Raw genomic sequence first — 18,064 nt, forward strand, 5'->3', positions numbered from 1 at the left:
AGGTAGTTACTGAGTAATAAATTCTCAGGCCTAGTCAGGAACTAGTAGCCACTCTTCAGGAACCAGAACCAGGTCAGTAACCAGAACCTGACCACAGCAGGCTGGCAGACAGGGATGGGGAGTCCATGTAGTGGCATTAGTCCATGTAGCAGGGCATGATAATGCCAGCCAGCATGGCCCTCTGAGTCTTCTAAAGCAAGAAGCCCAGTATTGAGTGATGCTAAAGAGTGAGTCCTCTAAGGGTAGTTATGGAAGTGAGGTTTAGAGAGGGCTTATATCAGATAAGAATCGCCTTTGGCCATGAGTAATAGAGAACTGAAACATAGTGACATAAATAATAATTAAGGGTTTTATTTTTCTGACCTAAAAAGAAGTCCTAAGGTGGGCAATTGAGGGCTGAAGTGATAACTCCATGAATAGAGACTCAGGCTCCTAGAAATCCACTATGTCTATTCTTATAATGTGATCTTTTTCCCCCGATAGGAGCTCAAGATAGTTGCCAAGGCACCAGCCATCATGTTCATATCTCAAGTGGGAAGAATGGGAGAGTGTGCATACCAGGTGAGTCATTCCCCTTGAAAGAATTTATCAGAAAATGCCATCTAATGACCTGCTTACATCTCCCTGGGCAAGAGGGGCTGGCAAATGTGCCTTTCTGGCTGGGCATATTATTATCCTAAATAGAATTAGGGTTCTATTAGTAATGAAAAAAGGCTGGATACTCTGTGGGCAATTTGCTGTCTCTGCCATAGAATTCTTATGCCCCAATATCACCATGCATAGTCCCCAAAGGAGAAAGGAAACACTCGGAAACAGTGTAGCATCATTGGCTAAGAGTCTGGATTTGGAGACAGAGAGCCCTGGTTTCAAATTTACTCCCATCACTTATTAGCCGTGTGACCCCGAAATATTTACTCAACTTCACTGAGCCCTAGTTTTCTTATCTGCAAAATGTAGATAATAATATTTTATGTCATGAGGTTTCTGTGCAAATATATTGGTTCTGCAGAGCCCTTAGCACAGTGTGTGGCACCCAGAAAACACTTGAGAAAGTTCTCTATAACAGTGCATGAAGTGAATTATTTAGTGGTGCAATGTGAGTCATGGTCTGGTTGGTTCTACAACAGCAAGAAAAAGACATGTTTTTAATCCAGAGGAGGTATCAGAGCTAAGTAATTTATTACTATCGGCTGGCACCAGAATTCCTAGTAGGAAGGAAACTGCCTCTGTGCTGGAAATGACCTTGCTGAACCTGGTAGGGACTGGGGTGTGTCTAGAGAGTTAGGCACTGCAGGAGACACTGAAGAAGAGTGACATGAGAGAAAGAGCATAGGGCGGTGCTGTCCAACCACAGCCCGCCAGCCAAAAATATATGGCCCCTTGTCTATTTTGCTAGGGCCCATGATCCAAGAATGGTTTTAAAATTTCTGACTGTTGGAAAAAAAATCAAAATAATATTTCATGACTTGGGAAAATTATATGAAATTCAAATTCCAGTGTCCATAAATAAAATTTTATGGGAACACAGCCACATCCATCTATTCATATTATCTATGGCTTTGCTGCTGCAATGGCAGAGTTGAGTAGTGGGACAGAGACCATATGGCCTGCAAGCTTAACATATTTACTGTCTGGCCCTTTACAGGCAAAGTCTGTGACACTGGAAAAAAGTGAGATGTGTTCGGGCTGGAGAAGAGTGTGGGAGAGGCAGCCACCCCATGGTGGCAGAGTGACTGGAGGACCATTTAAGGATGGACAAGCTTAGGCAGGGTATTTTAGGGGTTGAATTCTGTCCCCCGAAATTCATATGTTGAATCCCAGGCCCCTGGTACATCAGAATGTGACTGTATCTGGAGATAGGTCCTTCTAAGTGGTAATTAAGTGAAAATGTGGTCATTAGGGTGGGCCCTAATCCCATATGACTGGTGTCCGATAAGAAGAGGAGATGAGAACACAGACACATGGACAGAGGAAGACCATGTAAGGACACAGAGAGAAGTCAGTCATCCACACGTCAAGGAGAGAGGCTTCAGGAGAAGTGAACCCTGCTGACGCCTTGATCTTGAACTTCTAGCCTCCAGAATTAGGAGAAAAGAAATTTCTGTTGTTGGAGCCACCCAGTCTGTGGTGCTCTGTTATGACAGCTCTAGTGCACTAACACAGGTTCAATCAAATTGTTTGAGTTCCTGAAATATCACCTCTTCCCTCATCTTCCTCCCAGAGCTTCAGTGTTGTCTATGAGAAGCCACAAGGCCTTGTGTGAGAGTTTTAATTTATGGACATCGAGGGGGAGGACAAGTTTCACGTGTGGGTCAAGAACTGTCAGATAATCTGTGAACACAGGAAGATAGAGGTGACGTTGAGCACTTACTGAAACCTTCTTCACGGAAACCCGAGGCAGGGCTCTGGTTTCTTCCTGCTGTGTATTTAAGCACAACTTCTCTGGATCTTAAAGTTCCAGATCATAAACATGGTTAGACCCACACTAACGGCAACAAACCCCAAATAAAATAAACAAAAAAATGATTTTGAAAGCCATCTCGTGGAAAGATGTATTTCTTTCAAGTCCAAGTTGATACTCTCCCAAACATTTTTTTCCCCTATACCTCTCCTAGCATAGAGTCTTTACATGCTTGGGCAGGTGTCCTGATTTTATGGGAGTGTTTGTTTTGGGAATGGCTAGCTCTCAAAGGACACTGGGACACCTTCTGCCATTCTCCGAGCCCTGTGACAGGGAGAGTGAATATCTGTGTGGGCCATTTCCTCACATGGCCATAGTGTTTTTGGCTGTTGGCATGGTACCACCCGAAAGCTGCAGCTACAGATTCAAGCTTGATCTCCAGACGTGATTTCCTATAGCTTAACCACTTCTTTGGATGATGAATCTCTTTGCTGGCCATTGTGCAATGGAAGGAAGGAGAATGATCCACCTGGAGGATGTGTGAGGGGAGGGTGTGCAGCCGTTATCATTTGAGGATTAACATCTTGAAGTACCGCTATGGTCTGTCATGAATGGAAAGTAGGAAAGATTCAGGGTAGCATCTGGCCAAGCTGGGGAGAAAACCTGCCCATCATTTCAGGCAAACCATGACCAGGATCCCCCTTCAGGAATGAAGGACTATTTCTCCAGCTTCTGGGAATGATGCCGGCAGATGGTCTCCAGCTGGAATGACTTCTACCCAAGAGGGCTGCCTTGCCCAGGGACATTCTCTTCTCCTAGGGATAGGGCAAATCTAGTGACTGACCCATGGCGGTCTACAAGCCTGGCCCCTTCATCCCTACTTGGGACTGCTCTGAAGGGCCATCCCACTCTAGAACTCTCCTTGGAGGTGGATGAGACTTTTCACGTTTGATTTTATTTTCTGTTTTAACAAGGCAGTCATCACCAGATGTTTGAAACAAAATACTCCTGAAAGAGAACATTTCAGTGTTCTGAACTTCCAATAACATGGGCAGTGGAGGAGGAGGAATGAGATAAATCTTCTGTCTCTAAGAATTTGTAAAGCTTTCAGGGCATGTGTACAAGGGGGCCGCATTTAAATAAAAGAAAATGCAGCATACCCAAACTCACAGAACAGAAGAACTGAGGGCCATGGTTTCTAATTCTGATTTAAAGATTATAATTATATAATTACAATCCATATACATAGAACTATAATTCATTTGCTCATTCATGTATTTCTCAAATATTTGTTTGTTGGCTTATTTATTTATTGGAGGGATTCACTTTTTTCCAGCTTATTAAGATATTATTCATCTACAACACTGTCTAAGTTTAAGGTGTACAACGATGATTTGATACACGTATATACTGAGAAATGATTACCACGATAAGATTAGTTAACACCTCCACCAGTTGATGTAATTACCTTTTTGTGTGTGTGGGTGGTGAGAACATTTAAGATATATTCTTGGGGTACCTGGGTGGTGCAGTTGGTTAAGCGTCTGACTCTTGGTTTCAGCTCAGGTCATGATCTCAGGGTTGTGAGACTGAATTACGTGTTGGGCTCCCGGCTCAGCGTAGAGTCAGCTTGAGATTTTCTCTTTCCCTCTCCCTCTGCCCGTCCTGCTTGTGTGCTCTCTCTCTCTAAAATAAATAAATAAATCTAAAAAAAATGATATATTCTCTAAAAGCATGGAATGCCTCACGAATTTCGGTGTCATCCTTGCACAAGGCCCATACCGATCTTCTCTGTATCATTCTGATTTAGTGTATAGTATATGCTGTTAAAAAAGCACTATCAAATATCTATTGAGAATTTATTATGGGCCAGATATCATGTTAGGTTCTGAGGAACCATAATGGGCTCCGATCCTAGTGAGGGGATGAAACCAGAGAGAGAAACCAGTAAATAAATAAATACAGCCAAAGTCAAAAAGTTTGATAACATACTGTTGGTGAGGCTATAGAGAAACAGGCAGTCTTATACATTCTTGGTAAGAAAATAAGTTAGTGGAGGACACCTGGCAATAGCAATCAAAATGGCAAATGCACATACCCAAGGGTCCAGCAATTCCACTTCAGGGAGTCCATCCTAAAGTAATAATGGTGCAAAATATCATGAGCACAAGATTATTCACTGCAGCATTATTGGTAATAAGAAAGATTGGAAGCAACCAGAATTTCCCCTAATAATACATCCATATAATGGAATACCATGGCGCTAAAAGAATGAAGCTTGGTACAGGAAGATCTGCAAAATATATGAAGGTGCAGATGCAGACCAGCATAAAAGCATTTGTGTACAAAAGGGGAAGAAAGGAATATACTTAAGACTATCTATTATATATATCTTATATTATATATAGATATACTTAATATACTTAAGTATATGTATTATATAATCTATTATATATCTCTTATATCTATATATATCTATTTTATATGTTATATATGGATATACTTAATATACTTAAGTACTATATACTATATGTAAGTACTATATATACTATATATAGATACACTTAAGTATATTTATATAATATATAAGTATATAAATATAAGCATATTTATATAATATATAGACTCACTGTACTTGTATATATATAACATATATACTTCCTATACTTAGGTGTGTATACACACACACACACACACACACACACGGATATACTATCTCAGGAAGGATAGTCGAGGAATTAACTGTTGCCTCTCGGGAAGGGAACTCGATGTCTATTAGATAGGATTATCTTTTCTTTTTATCTTTCAAATTACCAATCAGGTGAACAGATTGCCTTTTCAAAAAATAAATAAAAGTTGAAAATTTTAAAAATATATAATTAAATGAGCAAAGTCCTCATGCAAGTACGGATATAATACGAGTGGGGTCCTAAATCGATTTTTGTGTGAATTAGAAGACCTCTGATGGGGAGAGTCGTTGTCAGACTAGATGTCCTTGAGATAGCCTCAGACTAGTAGCCTCAGAATCCTGTGTGATGAAGAAAAAAGGGCTTCTATTTGCGGATGCTGAGTTCCTTTCAAATGCCCGAATTCTGGGACTCAATGATTTTAAGAAATTGAAGGATAGTTGGGAGCAGAGGTTTGTGTATATGGGTGGAGGAAGGGAAGCTCTAAAACCGAAGGGTGAGGAGTGCTCCCAGTAACTGTCCAGCCAATCAGGGAAGGCTGTTGATTTGTGCTCCCGTCCATCACGCAAAGCGAGACCGACCTGCCTGCAGGGGCTGATGTCAGGGGCTGCTGTGCCTTTTTAAGTCAAACCGAGGCAAGTAAATTTAGTCCCCGAAGTGGGAGGCTTTTGAATAATTAAAGATTTTTCTCTTTGTTTGCTTGATCTATATGTTTCTATTTTGTTAGCCTCCTGCTGAGGGAAAGATACAACTTCGTGACTTGGGCAACTGTCGAAGAGGGTGGAAGGGAAAAACGGAACAAAGATTTATTAGGTGATTTATCTCAGTTTTTAATAAACCAGGGAAGAAATGCTACGAGCCAAGAAGCAGCACCAAGAAAAACAAGCCAAGGCCGGCGCCAAAAATAACCCACAGAAAAGATGCTTGCCTGTAGCAAACAGGATGCCTCCGGGAGCCGCCAGCCCAAACTCCTTTTCGAGGCTGGACAGCGGTTCCCAGGCTACGTCTGAACCGTGCCCGACCTGGGGCAGCCCCCGCTGGCCCGCCACGCGCACTCCGCCTAGCCTCATTCATCAGGGCTCATCCGCAGCTGGAGTGCTGGGTCCCACAATCTCTTTTGCTTTCTTGCACAGAGTTTGAGTGACCTCCACGGGTCAGATCTGCTAGCTGTTTCCCTGCTGATCTGAAAGAGGGAGCATCACCGCAGTTCAACCTCAACATGGTCCGTGTTTATTCCCAGGCTTCCTAGAATGGCCTTGAGGGGGTTCCTCTAGGGAAGGGCATTCGTGTTTGTTACTAATTCCCACTCTTGGATGAGTAGGAATGGAGGATGTCTTCTGTACACTCAGGATGGTTTAGAATAAAGGACTCATCCTCCCTCAGTCACTTGGGAAGAGTCCAGTTTCCCAAGTTCAGCCACCATTGAGAAGGGCATTTCCTGGAGAGTCCCCGGGGTCCAGGGCACCCCACCCCTCCCTGCCTCCTGTTCCCCTGGCCCCTGAATTTCAGAGTGACCCTGAATCTGCTTCTTGTCAGACTAGGTCTTCCACATAAGCAGACCAACCCCTGCCCCCACACCATACTGTCAAAAAAAAAAAAATTGCATGTGTGATAAGATACATATAACACAAAATTGATCATTTTAACCATTTTTAGGGATACAACCCGTGGCTTCAAGTGCATTCACATTGTTGGGCAACCATCACCACCATCCATCTCCAGAACTTTCTCATCTTTCCCAAATGAAACTCCATACTCACTAAACACTAACTTCCATGGCACCAGTCCCAGCCCTTGGCAACCAGCTTTCTACTTTCTGCTTCTATGAATTGGACTCTAGGTTCCTTAGATGAGGAGAATCATACAGTGTTTGTCCTTTTGTGACTGGCTCACCTCACTTAGCTATCACGTACACCATGTAGAATGCCCCGCCTCCTGCCCTGTCTTTGGTTTTTGTTTCATCCCCGTAGGCTCTGTGCTCTCTCCTCTCACCCCCCACCCCCACCCCACATCACCCCCACTCCTTATTCCGTGTACTCCTGGACACCCTCACTCTGAAGTAAACAAAATCCTTACACTCATTGCAGAATGTGGCCTCCATCTTTCACCAGACGCTTAACCTAGAGCAGGGGCCCCAGATCCCATTCTTTTTTAAAGTGGTACCTTTGCAAGAATTGACTGTAAGGTCACATCCTGACAGGAGTTATGATAAGATTATCAAGAGAGAAGAGAGGAAGCAGTAAAACAAAGAGACCAGGAGACAAGAGGGAGGTATTCATAGGGCCACCCCCTGATGCCTCCTCCACAGCCTTTTCCAGGGAAGTTCTCCTCATTCTCCCAGATGCCTTCCATTCCCACCTTTCTGGAATTGTCCAGGGCTTCCCGCATTAGGAAACGACAGAACCAGAGCGGGGCGGGGGGGGCTCCACAAATATCAGTGCCTTTCCCGGTACTGAGCCTGTGTGTGGGGGGGGCGGAGCATTACAAAACTCTCTCAGAAATCTTACTTCTTTAATCTCTTCATTTTCTTCCTGTCAGTAATGCGAGGGCTGATATAGCTGGAAATCCATTCGTCCAGGCTAATGGGATTTTTGCCAGGTTCTCCAGGTTGTTAATCAGGTATCCTGGCTGGGAGTTAGCAGCTTCGCAGGGCCCGCTCAGGTGAAGAGTGACCCAGTTTTATTGGGAGAGTCAGACCCTGATTTTTCTGTTAGTGTACTTAATATGATTGGCCATTATTTCTGAGGGAAGGGAACTGTTGGTGAGCTACTCGCAGATTTCTCTGGAAGGGCTGTCTGCAGCTTCCACTGGGCCATTTCTTTCATCAGCTGCTTTTGTCAGGTCATTTGTGATGGGTTGAATCGGACACTTACAAACAAAAAAGCTCCTTCCTCCTTGATTCATCAAACGCTCTCCTTGCTGGCTGTTGGATTTTATTTGCATTCCCAGGCTGAGCTACGGAGGTATGAAATATTGTCATTGTATTTGAAATAGCTGAGTTCCATGGCATTGTTCAGGTGGCTCCCTGTTCCGGAGTTTGGTTTTGGTTTTGGGGGATGGAGGTGGGAGGCGAATTTTTTCTTACCTGCCATCACAGATCCAGGCTGTGCAAGAACGGGCTCCAGGGTGGTCTGGACAGGCTTAGGAAGTCGAGAAGGAAGGTATAATTTGGTGGTCTGGACTGGGCTTTGGTGGATTCCTCAAACTGCGGAGTAAAATAGTTATGGAATTCTGTGTTGTCTTGAAAGCGTATCTCATCCATCCGTACCTTGCCCCCGCTGCTTGACCTGCTTTACCACACTGCCTCTGTGAAAGGGATCCTTTGCCCCCAGCCACCCACCCCCCCTTGGTAGGCTCTTTCCATGCAAAAAGTCCCTGTTACCTGGAACTGTTATCTTTTGCCTCAGTTCCCTGATGCTGTGGGGCAGGCCCTTATTTGTACTGTTCCCATTTGAGGCTGAGAAAAGCTGATTACCGCCCTCCCAGTGGCTTTACTCAGCTTCCCTTCACTTAGAAAATGAACATTGTGGTCTTCTCCAAGCTCACCGGAAGTTTTCTTTGCTGAAGCCTGGCACCCCTTGCCCATCTCTGCCAGGGAGATCTAATGCGTTAAGTCCACATTTGAAAGAGGAGGCTTTGCATTTGCCAACTAACTTTGTGTTGGTGATCCTTTAATTCAGGGACTGGGAGAGGGCTTGCTGGGGCGGGTTAGGGCACCGTGTGGGAATGAGGAGCGAAGGGCTTAGGGTCTACAACTGGACTGCCCTTTGGAGTTCCAGCTGTGCCACTTGCTAGCTGGGTGACCTTTCATAAATTATTGACCTCTCTGTGCCTCAGTTTCTCTTCGATAAAAAGGGATTATAATGATCTCTTTTATAGACTTTTTGCAATAGGATTATAAGAGGTTACACTATACAAATGACTTAGCACAGCACCTGGGATATGGCACACTTAATAAATGCTGGCTATTATTATAATTATCATAATCATTACCACTATCGCTCATGAACTGAACTGTGAGTCGCTTGAGGACCGGGGCCATGATTTTCCCGGAGCAAAGCAGGGCCCCAGATATTTGCTGAGTGAGTGAACAAATGTTACTTAGTGCAATCTTTCCTTTTAGCCTTTTCTTTTAGGACAGACTCTTGAAGTTTCCTTTTGTTTTCCTCCTTTGGTCTTAAAGACAACAAAAAAGTAAACGTGATTTTGGAAAGACAAGAAGATAAAATATTCTCCTTGTCTTCTGGTTCCATCTGGTCCTTTTTGTAACAAATTGTTGTTTAAAAATATTTACTTCCTCACCTCCACTTTCATGGGAAAAGCCACCTTTCCTGTTCAGTGGATACAGGGCTAGGCCACGTGCCTTGCTTTGGCCTCATGGGGTGTGGAGCCTTCTTTCTCATTCCTTTCCTTTGGGCTCCGACCTATGATGACTTTGATTACTGGGGTGTCATGAGGCTGGCAGTGGGCATGGTGGAGCAGACCTGAGTCCAGTCTGCATCAGAGGATTGCAGCATGATGCCAAACTGCCCAGGTCAGCCCTGTCTCAATGCGTGGATCTGCTAACCTAGGGGAAGTATGTGCTTATTGTTTGCTGTAGAGCAATAACTGGCTGAATGAATGTGAACGTAGTTTGTACACAGGCACGGTCCAAACATAATACCACTTTATTTTTTATTTATTTATTTTTTAAAGATTTTATTTATTTGACAGAGAGAGACTGGCGCACAAACAGGGGGAGCAGGAGAGGGAGAAGCAGGCTTCCCGCGGAGCAGGGAGCCTGATGTGGGGCCCGATCCCAGGACCCTGGGATCAAGACCTGAGCCGAAGATAGAAGCTTAACTGACTGAGCCACCCAGGCGCCCCATAACACCCCTTTATATTAACGTTTTCTTCACTATGCGTTGTGTCGTAGTTGGGTTTCTCTATGTCGCCACAGAGTTCTTATAATTTTCAACTGGCAGCAAAATGCTTTATCAGATTCATCTAGAAAATAATAACATAGTAATACTGACTCATAAATTGAGGACTTCGTGTGTGTCTGGTACAGTGTCTTGTATACATTTAACCCCTTCAACAATCATAGGACGTCAGCCTCGCTTACCACGCCTTGTCTCAATGCCACAGGTGGTGTGACAAACATTTAGGCAGGTGAACTCTGGGACCAGGTGCCTGGGCTAAATCCTGGCTCTGTCACTTCTTAGCTGTGTGACCCTGGGAAAGTCACTTACCTGTTCATGCCTGTTTCCTCACTCATAAGACTGATGATAATAATGGTACCTACCTTCTAGAGTAGCAATTGTGAAGTTTTATCGAGTTCATATACTTGAACACTGAGGGCCTATGGAATTTGTGCTAACTATTCTTATAGTTGAGGAAGCTGAATTTCAGAGAAGCTAACAGCTTGCTCGGTCATATAGATAGTAAATTATAGTAAATCCACTGTGTCACTTAACCACAGTATTTTAGTGAGTCCCACATTATTGAGCAAGTATTTGGATTTTTAGGTTTTCCTGGAAATTATAAAATAAAAATGCACAGAAAAATGAATTGCTCCGGCGAATGTTGGTAGTAAAACTGTTAAGCGCTGTCCAGGGAAGCAGAGACTCTTGGCTAACGGACTTTGGCCATTAAGGTTCACCATCAAGTCCAGTCTCAGGGAGAGAGAGAAATGGGGTTTCAGAGGGTTTAATACTTGGCTCAAAGTCCTCCTGGGAATTAGTGACAGGGAAAGAAGAGCTTGGGTTTTCTGATTCCAGCCCCGGGGGGATTTTCCATGGCACCAGGTGGTTTTCCTGAAGACAATCAGTAATTGTTCATTTAAAGCAAAAGGGAGTGATCCATTGAAGATTAATTTTGCTCTACAGCAGGGTGACCCACTTAAAATGTAGCTAGGGTTTTGTTTTTCACTGCTTTAGCAAGAAGCTCGAAACAGTTTCCTTGCTTGTGTTTGGGCTAGAGAATAAAAAGTGAGGTAGGATGATTATTCCTTTCCCCATCATGAATAAACAGCCTTTTCTTCCTCCCGGATGCTGGAGGGAGGTCTGGTCTCTCCTTCTGCGTTAGCACTCCCCAACGTTTTGAAGGCAGAGAGGCAGCAACATTCATATTCCAGGGTCAGAGGCAAAGCTGCCTGTGTGGCTCTTTGTTCTGAGGGCCTGAATCCCTCAATCACTACCCCGATGTCCTACTGAACAGAAGGGGAGTGGACTAAATCTTCTGTACTTCCAGTGTTGAGAAGGAAGATGATGGATTCCAGATGTGCAGCTATGGCTCCTTGGGGGAGGAAAATGGAATAAGTGATGGTTCTGGTTGGCAAGCCATGGGCGCCTGAACCCATTTCTGACCTGGTTCCCCTGCCTGGAGCCATGGGAGGAATGGCTCTCTGCAGGAGTGAAAGGGTTGAGGACAGCAAGGGGTGTCTGTTGCTGAGGGTGCAGGAGAGAGACTGGATGCTTCCTCTCTCACAGGCCACCATGCTGGGAGTGGGCCCATGCTGGGGGTTGGCATCCCACCAATCGGCTAGTATCATCCATTGGCACTGGAGCACCAAAGGTCATGGTGCGAAGCAAAGACAGCAGGGGTGGGGATGGCTGGGGAGACCCTAGTACTTCCTGAGTTGGTGGGGAATTCAGGCTGACCCTTGTCTTCCAAGGTCTGTGACCTCAAGGTCTGTGTTTTGTCTCAATAGTTCACAGGTAGGCAGGTTCTCGAGGTAGGGCAGAGACAATCAGCATCACTTCCGTTATGGTAGTGGGAGCAGGAGATGCTGGTGGCAAGGGCTTGGGCCTCTTCTAATTTGATTTGAAGGCAGAAGAGAGATGGGAACATATTTGTACCTGAGTGTTGTGAAGCTCCCTGAACCAGTAACAGTCATAACTGCTACATGTTGTTTAAAAGAACGTTAGCAAATAATACATCATATGTTGGAAAAAAAAAAAAGAAGATAGTAGGAAGGGAAAAATGAAGAGGGGAATCGGAGGGGGAGAGGAACCATGAGAGACTGTGGACTCTGAGAAACAAACTGAGGGTTCTAGAGGGGAGGGGGGTAGGGAATGGGTTAGCCTGGTGACGGGTATTAAAGCGGGCACATACTGCATGGAGCACTGGGTGTTATATGCAAACAATGAATCATGGAACACTACATCAAAAACTAATGATGTAATGTATGGTGATTAACATCACATAATAAAATAAAATAAAATAAAGAACGTTAGCAATGTCCTTATTTTTCCAATGGAAAAAAAAAATCAAGGGTGCATCATTCTGATTGACCTGTAATATTTCTGCAGTGTCCCCAGGAGAGCAGCGGCCAGAGCAAAGGCTATGAAATTTCAAATGTGAACTCCTTTTATATTGAGACTCAAACTACCAAGCTTTATTCATATTGCAAAACATTTTTAAAATCGTGCAGAATACTTAATGACGTGGGAACATTTTCTCAACGTAGTGCCAAATGCAAAAAAGCAAGTTCATCACCAGGGTGCTCAGTGTGGTCTCCTTTTGCGACCCTAAATGGATAGATCTCTGCAGAGAAAAAAGTCTGGAAAGGTGTATTCCAACAAGACTCACCGTGCTTATTCTTCGTTTGATGCAATAATGGGTGCTTTTCATTTCTTCATCCTGCTTATCTGCACTGTTTGAATATGTTCATGACAAGCACGTATTGCTTTTGTCATAAGAAAAAAAGCACAACATAGGTTTTTATTTTTAACAGCTGAAAGCAGATCTAAACAACAACAAAAACTGCCGCCTTTGTTTCGGATGGCGGGGAGAGTAGAGCTCTTCCATCTAATGGGGGTGTCCATGTCAGGGCTGGAGGATAATGACTCAGAGGCAGTGGAAATGCACCAACCGAACAAGTTTCCAACAGGAAAGTGCTTGCCTGGGTGACCTCCGGGGTCAGCTGCAGAGCTGACTGCAGATTCCACAGAGAGAGAAAGAGGATCCAAAAGGGCCTGGGGTTGGGTCAGTTGGGCGGGTGTGTCCCACTTAAAAACAAAGCTGCTTTGATGTGCTTCCCAGCAGGGCGGGCACCGGAATGCAGGCCCCCCCCCCCCCCCCCCCCCCCCCCCCCCCCCCCCCCCCCCCCCCCCCCCCCCCCCCCCCCCCCCCCCCGCTCTCTCCTGCAGCCATTAGGGACTTAGAGGCATCCATCTCCAAAGGGAAGATCCATCAGCTTTGTATCAAACAGGAAGGAAAGATTTACGGGTAATTTTCCCGTCCCTATACAGAAGTATGATTAAGCATAGTCTTGGAAGGGCTTTCTTCCTCTTTCCCCCACTGTAAATAGAGCGGCTTTGTTTTTCTTCTCATTCTCCGAGATGCTTATAATGACTTTTATAAACACGTACTAATGTTCGGGGCTCACATCGTGCCTTCCTCGCATCCATCAGGAGATTGAGGTGTGTGGACTATGCCATTCCTGGCTCTGATGGGGAACTGCCAAGCCATGGGGTTCTGGGCTGCGCTGGAGATCTGCAGGCTCCCATGGAGAGCATACTGTCTACCTCCCAAGGGCTCCCATGGGCTCACGTGGGGGTGCACTCTACCCCAAGCCCCATATTTTGGATCAATGAACTAAAGGAATGCTTTGGGAGAGAATGGGGGTCATTATAAGGCCAACTCTCCTCGGAAACCCTTTCTTGAAGATGACAGTGGTATGGCACCGAGAGCTTGAGCTGGAGTCGGACAATCATTCGTTCAAATTCATGCTCTGTCATCGACGGGTTGTGTGATCTTAGAAAAGGCAACAAATTTCTTTGAGACTTAACTTCCAACATGTATGGAACAGAGATTACCTTCCTGTGTCTGGAGGTTGTATACAAATATGGTATAGTGCTGGTCTTCTCTGTGTTCCAGCTGAGGGGGTGCATTCCAGAGTGAGGTGCTAGCTAGGGCCACCTAAGCAGGACTTGCAAGAAAGTGCAGACCTACCCAAGAGAGAATGCTTAGAAATGTGTGTGTGCTGCCCTCAGAACCTCACCTGGAAAAACCTAGAGGCCAGAGGCAAAGGCTGCCTAACTGCCCTGAGGGCATGAATGATGTCTACCTCCTCAGGCCACCTGGGAGAAAGAAGCAGCCAAAGGCCACGTGAGGAGGGGCAGCGGGAAGGGAAAGAGGAAGTCCGTGAGGAATGGCCTATGGAAAGGCAGGGACTTGTAGGGGTCGCCTGGGGGTGCAGTGGGGAAGCACTGTCCATGCTAAGGAAAAGCAGGCAAATGATCTCAATGATGGGCTGAGGTGGAGGAGAAGTTGTCCCGTTCCTGAAGAATCCATGAATGTGCCCCCACGAGGAGGACAATCTCAACAGCTTCCAGAGCGTGGAAACTGATGTGCCATTGTGTTCATGCCTCCCAGGTGAGCTCTTTCCTTCACCTGGCCTCTCCCTCTGCTCCCTCCCACGCCAACTCTGGAGGAACAGGAGGCAGCCTAGTGAACGAGGAGGCTGCGAGAAGGCAGGACTGGGGAAACAGAGAAGAAGCCAACCACAACCTCTACATATTGCAGACTTCAAGGCTGCAGCAGGCCAGGATGGAGGAGGAAAGGAATTTGAATTTTAGATGACATTTGGAGCTTTTATTATGACCTGAGAGTCAACACAAAATGGAAGCTAGTCTATTCTGTGACTAGGAGTGATGGGAGGATTTTTTATTACATAAAAATGACCACAAATATCATGGAGTTCACTCCAGCTTCCCTCAAGGGACAGGATGAATCAGCCCCATGCAGTGGTTTGAAGGTGCAGAGTTGAAGATAATAAAGCTACTTTTTTTTATTGCCTACTAAATTAGTCAGGGTTCTCTAGAGAAATAGAACCAATAGGATATCTATCTATCTATCTATCTATCTATATCATCTATCTATCCATCCAATCATCTATCCATCCATCTATCTGTTCTAGCTACCCATTATTCACCTATTATCTATCTATCTAATCTATAAAATTTGAGATTTTAAAATAAATTGGCTCTCATGATTATGGAGGCTGGCAAGTCCAAAATATCCAAGGTGAGCTGGCAGCCTGGAGCCCCAGTGAAGCGCTGATATTGCAGCTCAAGGCTAAAGGACATCTGCTGGCAGAACTTCTTCTTCCTCTGGGGAGGTCAGTCTTTTCTGTTTCAGTCAAACCCTTCAACTGATTAGATGAGACCCACCTGCATTATGGAGGGATAGCTGCTTTACTCAAATTCTGCTGATCGGAATGTTAATCTCATCCCAAAACACCACAGAAACATTCAGAATGTTGTCTGAGCAAATATATGGGCACCATGGCCCAGTCAAGCTGACACAAAATTAACCACCACACCACTATGAGTCTGTGTATCCATATTATTTCCTTGGGATACATTTATGAAAGTGAAATCTCATGGGATATATGTCTAAAGTGAAAATTTTATGTAGAATTATAAGATTTTTAAATATAATGCCAAGTTACCTTCCAGGAAGTTGTTTTTATAAAACAATTTTCAGTTTTACTCTACTGTATGAGATTACATGATTCTACAATTCTTCATACCTTCATGACCCCTTGGATATTATTTTTATGAACCTTAGGTATTGTCTTTAAAAAGAGGATTTGCTAATGTGATAGCCAAAAATTGGCATCTTAGTATTTCAATTAGCATTTGCATTTTGATTATTGTGAAATTTAGCATTTATTAGCATGTTTATTGACCAGATGTATTTTTCCCTTGCCTCTTGACCTCTTCATGGTTTGCCAATTTTTCTATTAGCCTCTTTCAGACCAGTTAAATTTGAATATATATTTTAATCTGACCAGTCTTCAAAAGGAGAGGCAAAGTTCCAAACAGCGCTGATTTACAGCTCAGTGAAAGGACAATCTTGTGAGCCCAGCATTTACTTTCCCCATGGGGAAATCAGAACCTATGCACATTCTTCTCCCACTAGACCCATTTCAGATTTAACAACAGTAAGTGTGAGAAATAAACGATCTAAGGACAGAAAACTCTCAAAAAAAAAAAAAAAAGCAAAACCTATGACACAAAAATACCACCATTACCAACAGAGCTTCAAAAGTGAAAAATTAGCTGCCTGTGGGATGGGCTAATCTTATTGCATTGTGGCCCTAGGAGCAGAAAGGGGACAGATGGTCATTCTGCAGACCCCAGAGATAATTGTTCCAGCCTTTTAGAGGTGAATTATTCCTATCACACCAAGGCATCAAGAAACAATTCTAGCATTGTCATGTGCATTTTCAGGCCCTGGCCCAACATTTTTCAAGAAAGGTCTTTAATTATTTTGCCATTTTTACCAAGCTCAACTCCATGTCTCAAAGAAGGATAAAAAAGCTGTTTGACTATAGAGCTTTTCAGAAGAGACACAGGGTTTGGGGAATCTTGTAGAACAAAATGTTTGTCCTTCTCAATATATATATTTTTTTACTTTCAGAGTATTTCTGAGGCTTATCCAATGAAAGGTCATGGGGATAACAGGTGTCTCACTGTCTTCCCTTGGTACAGTCAAAGTAATTTGGCAGGAAGAGAGGCTACAATCTGGTTCTTATTTTACCTTACTCCCCGCCCCCCAAAGTCTTGGGCAGTTTTTTGAGTTATTGAAGGTCCAAAATCTCTCGAAACCCTCCAACCCAAGAGAGATGACCACTTAGGTGGTCACCACTGTTCTCTAATAAGCTGAGGTTGCAAGAATGAAAGAAACCAGAATCCTTGAAGTTCTATACCTTGGCTATTTTAAGCTCTTTGGAGCCTGTTTCTAAGCGTTCTGGTTCCAGAAAATAATTAGCAGCAAATGGGAGCACTGCAGGAAAGCCTGGAGGACATTGGATGCTGTCCAGGGACAATTAACTAGGAAGAGTTTCTTGGAAAACTGGAACCAGCATCTTGTACCTGTTCCATTTTCCTGGTTATCTCCTGGTTGGGTGCTTGGAAGAGAATAAAAGGAAATTTGGCTTTCCTGGAGACTGGGAAAGTCATATAACAGGGGAAGAAATATGATATTTCTGTGATCTCTTGGCAGTGACTCTTGCTCAGTTGCTCCCAGAGTCACTCTACAGGGTCAGACAGTTGGGTGTCTTAGTCTCTGCTCGAGCTGCCATAACAAATATCATAGACTGGGAAGCTTCAACAACAGAAACATACTGTCTTGGGGGCGCCTGGGTGGCTCAGTTGTTAAGCGTCTGCCTTCGGCTCAGGTCATGATCCCAGGGTCCTGGGATGGAGCCCCGCATCGGGCTCCCTGCTCCGCGGGAAGCCTGCTTCTCCCTCTCCTACTCCCCCTGCTTGTGTTCCCTCTCTCACTTTCTATCTCTCTGTCAAATAAATAAATAAAATCTTAAAAAAAAAAAAAAGAAAGAAACGTATTGTTTTACTGTTTTGGACACTGGGAGTCTGAGGTCAGGGGGCCAGCTGGTCAGATTCTGGTGAGAGCTCTTGTCCTGGTTTGCAGACGGCTGCGTTCTCATTGTGTCCTCCCATGGGAGAAGGAGGGGGGCGGCGCTCTCTGGTGTCTCTTCTTATAGGGGAATGAGAATGAATTCCATCATGAGGGCCCAGCCCTCATGACTCATCTAAGCCTAATCACCCCCAAAGGCCCATCTCCAAATACCATCACACTGGGGGTTAGGGCCTCGACATGAGCTTGATATGAATTTTGGACACAATTCAGTCCACAGCAGTGACATTGATTAAGATGGGGGTGAAGTCCTGATGCAGTTCTCCACTTCTTCTCCTTTCTCTTCCACATTTCTTGTCATTCCTTTGTTCTGTGTGTGGTGTGAGGTCCTGAGGCGTAGATGCTGTCTCCTCTCTTGTTAGCCAAGATAAAACGCTGAGGCCCTTGCTGTAGGACTTCTCATCTTTCCTCACTATGAAAGCGATGTTAGCTATCTCTTTGAAACGAATCAGTTGGGACGTCTGGGTGACCCAGTTGGTTAAGCAGCTGCCTTCGGCTCAGGTCATGATCCCGGGATCCTGGGATCATGTCCCACATTGGGCTC

The 18,064-nt window shown here is 44.6% G+C and overlaps 1 non-coding gene across 1 annotated transcript; it reads right to left on the reverse strand.

Annotated features, from left to right (window-relative positions):
• Positions 1–4,129: 4,129 nt before the first annotated feature.
• On the reverse strand, positions 4,130–4,234 carry LOC113919064. Its single transcript, XR_003518802.1, has one exon. It is a non-coding gene; the product is annotated as a U6 spliceosomal RNA (small nuclear RNA).
• Positions 4,235–18,064: the final 13,830 nt, after the last annotated feature.

This window comes from Zalophus californianus, chromosome 1 (assembly GCF_009762305.2).
Source record: "Zalophus californianus isolate mZalCal1 chromosome 1, mZalCal1.pri.v2, whole genome shotgun sequence".
NCBI lineage: Eukaryota > Metazoa > Chordata > Mammalia > Carnivora > Otariidae > Zalophus > Zalophus californianus.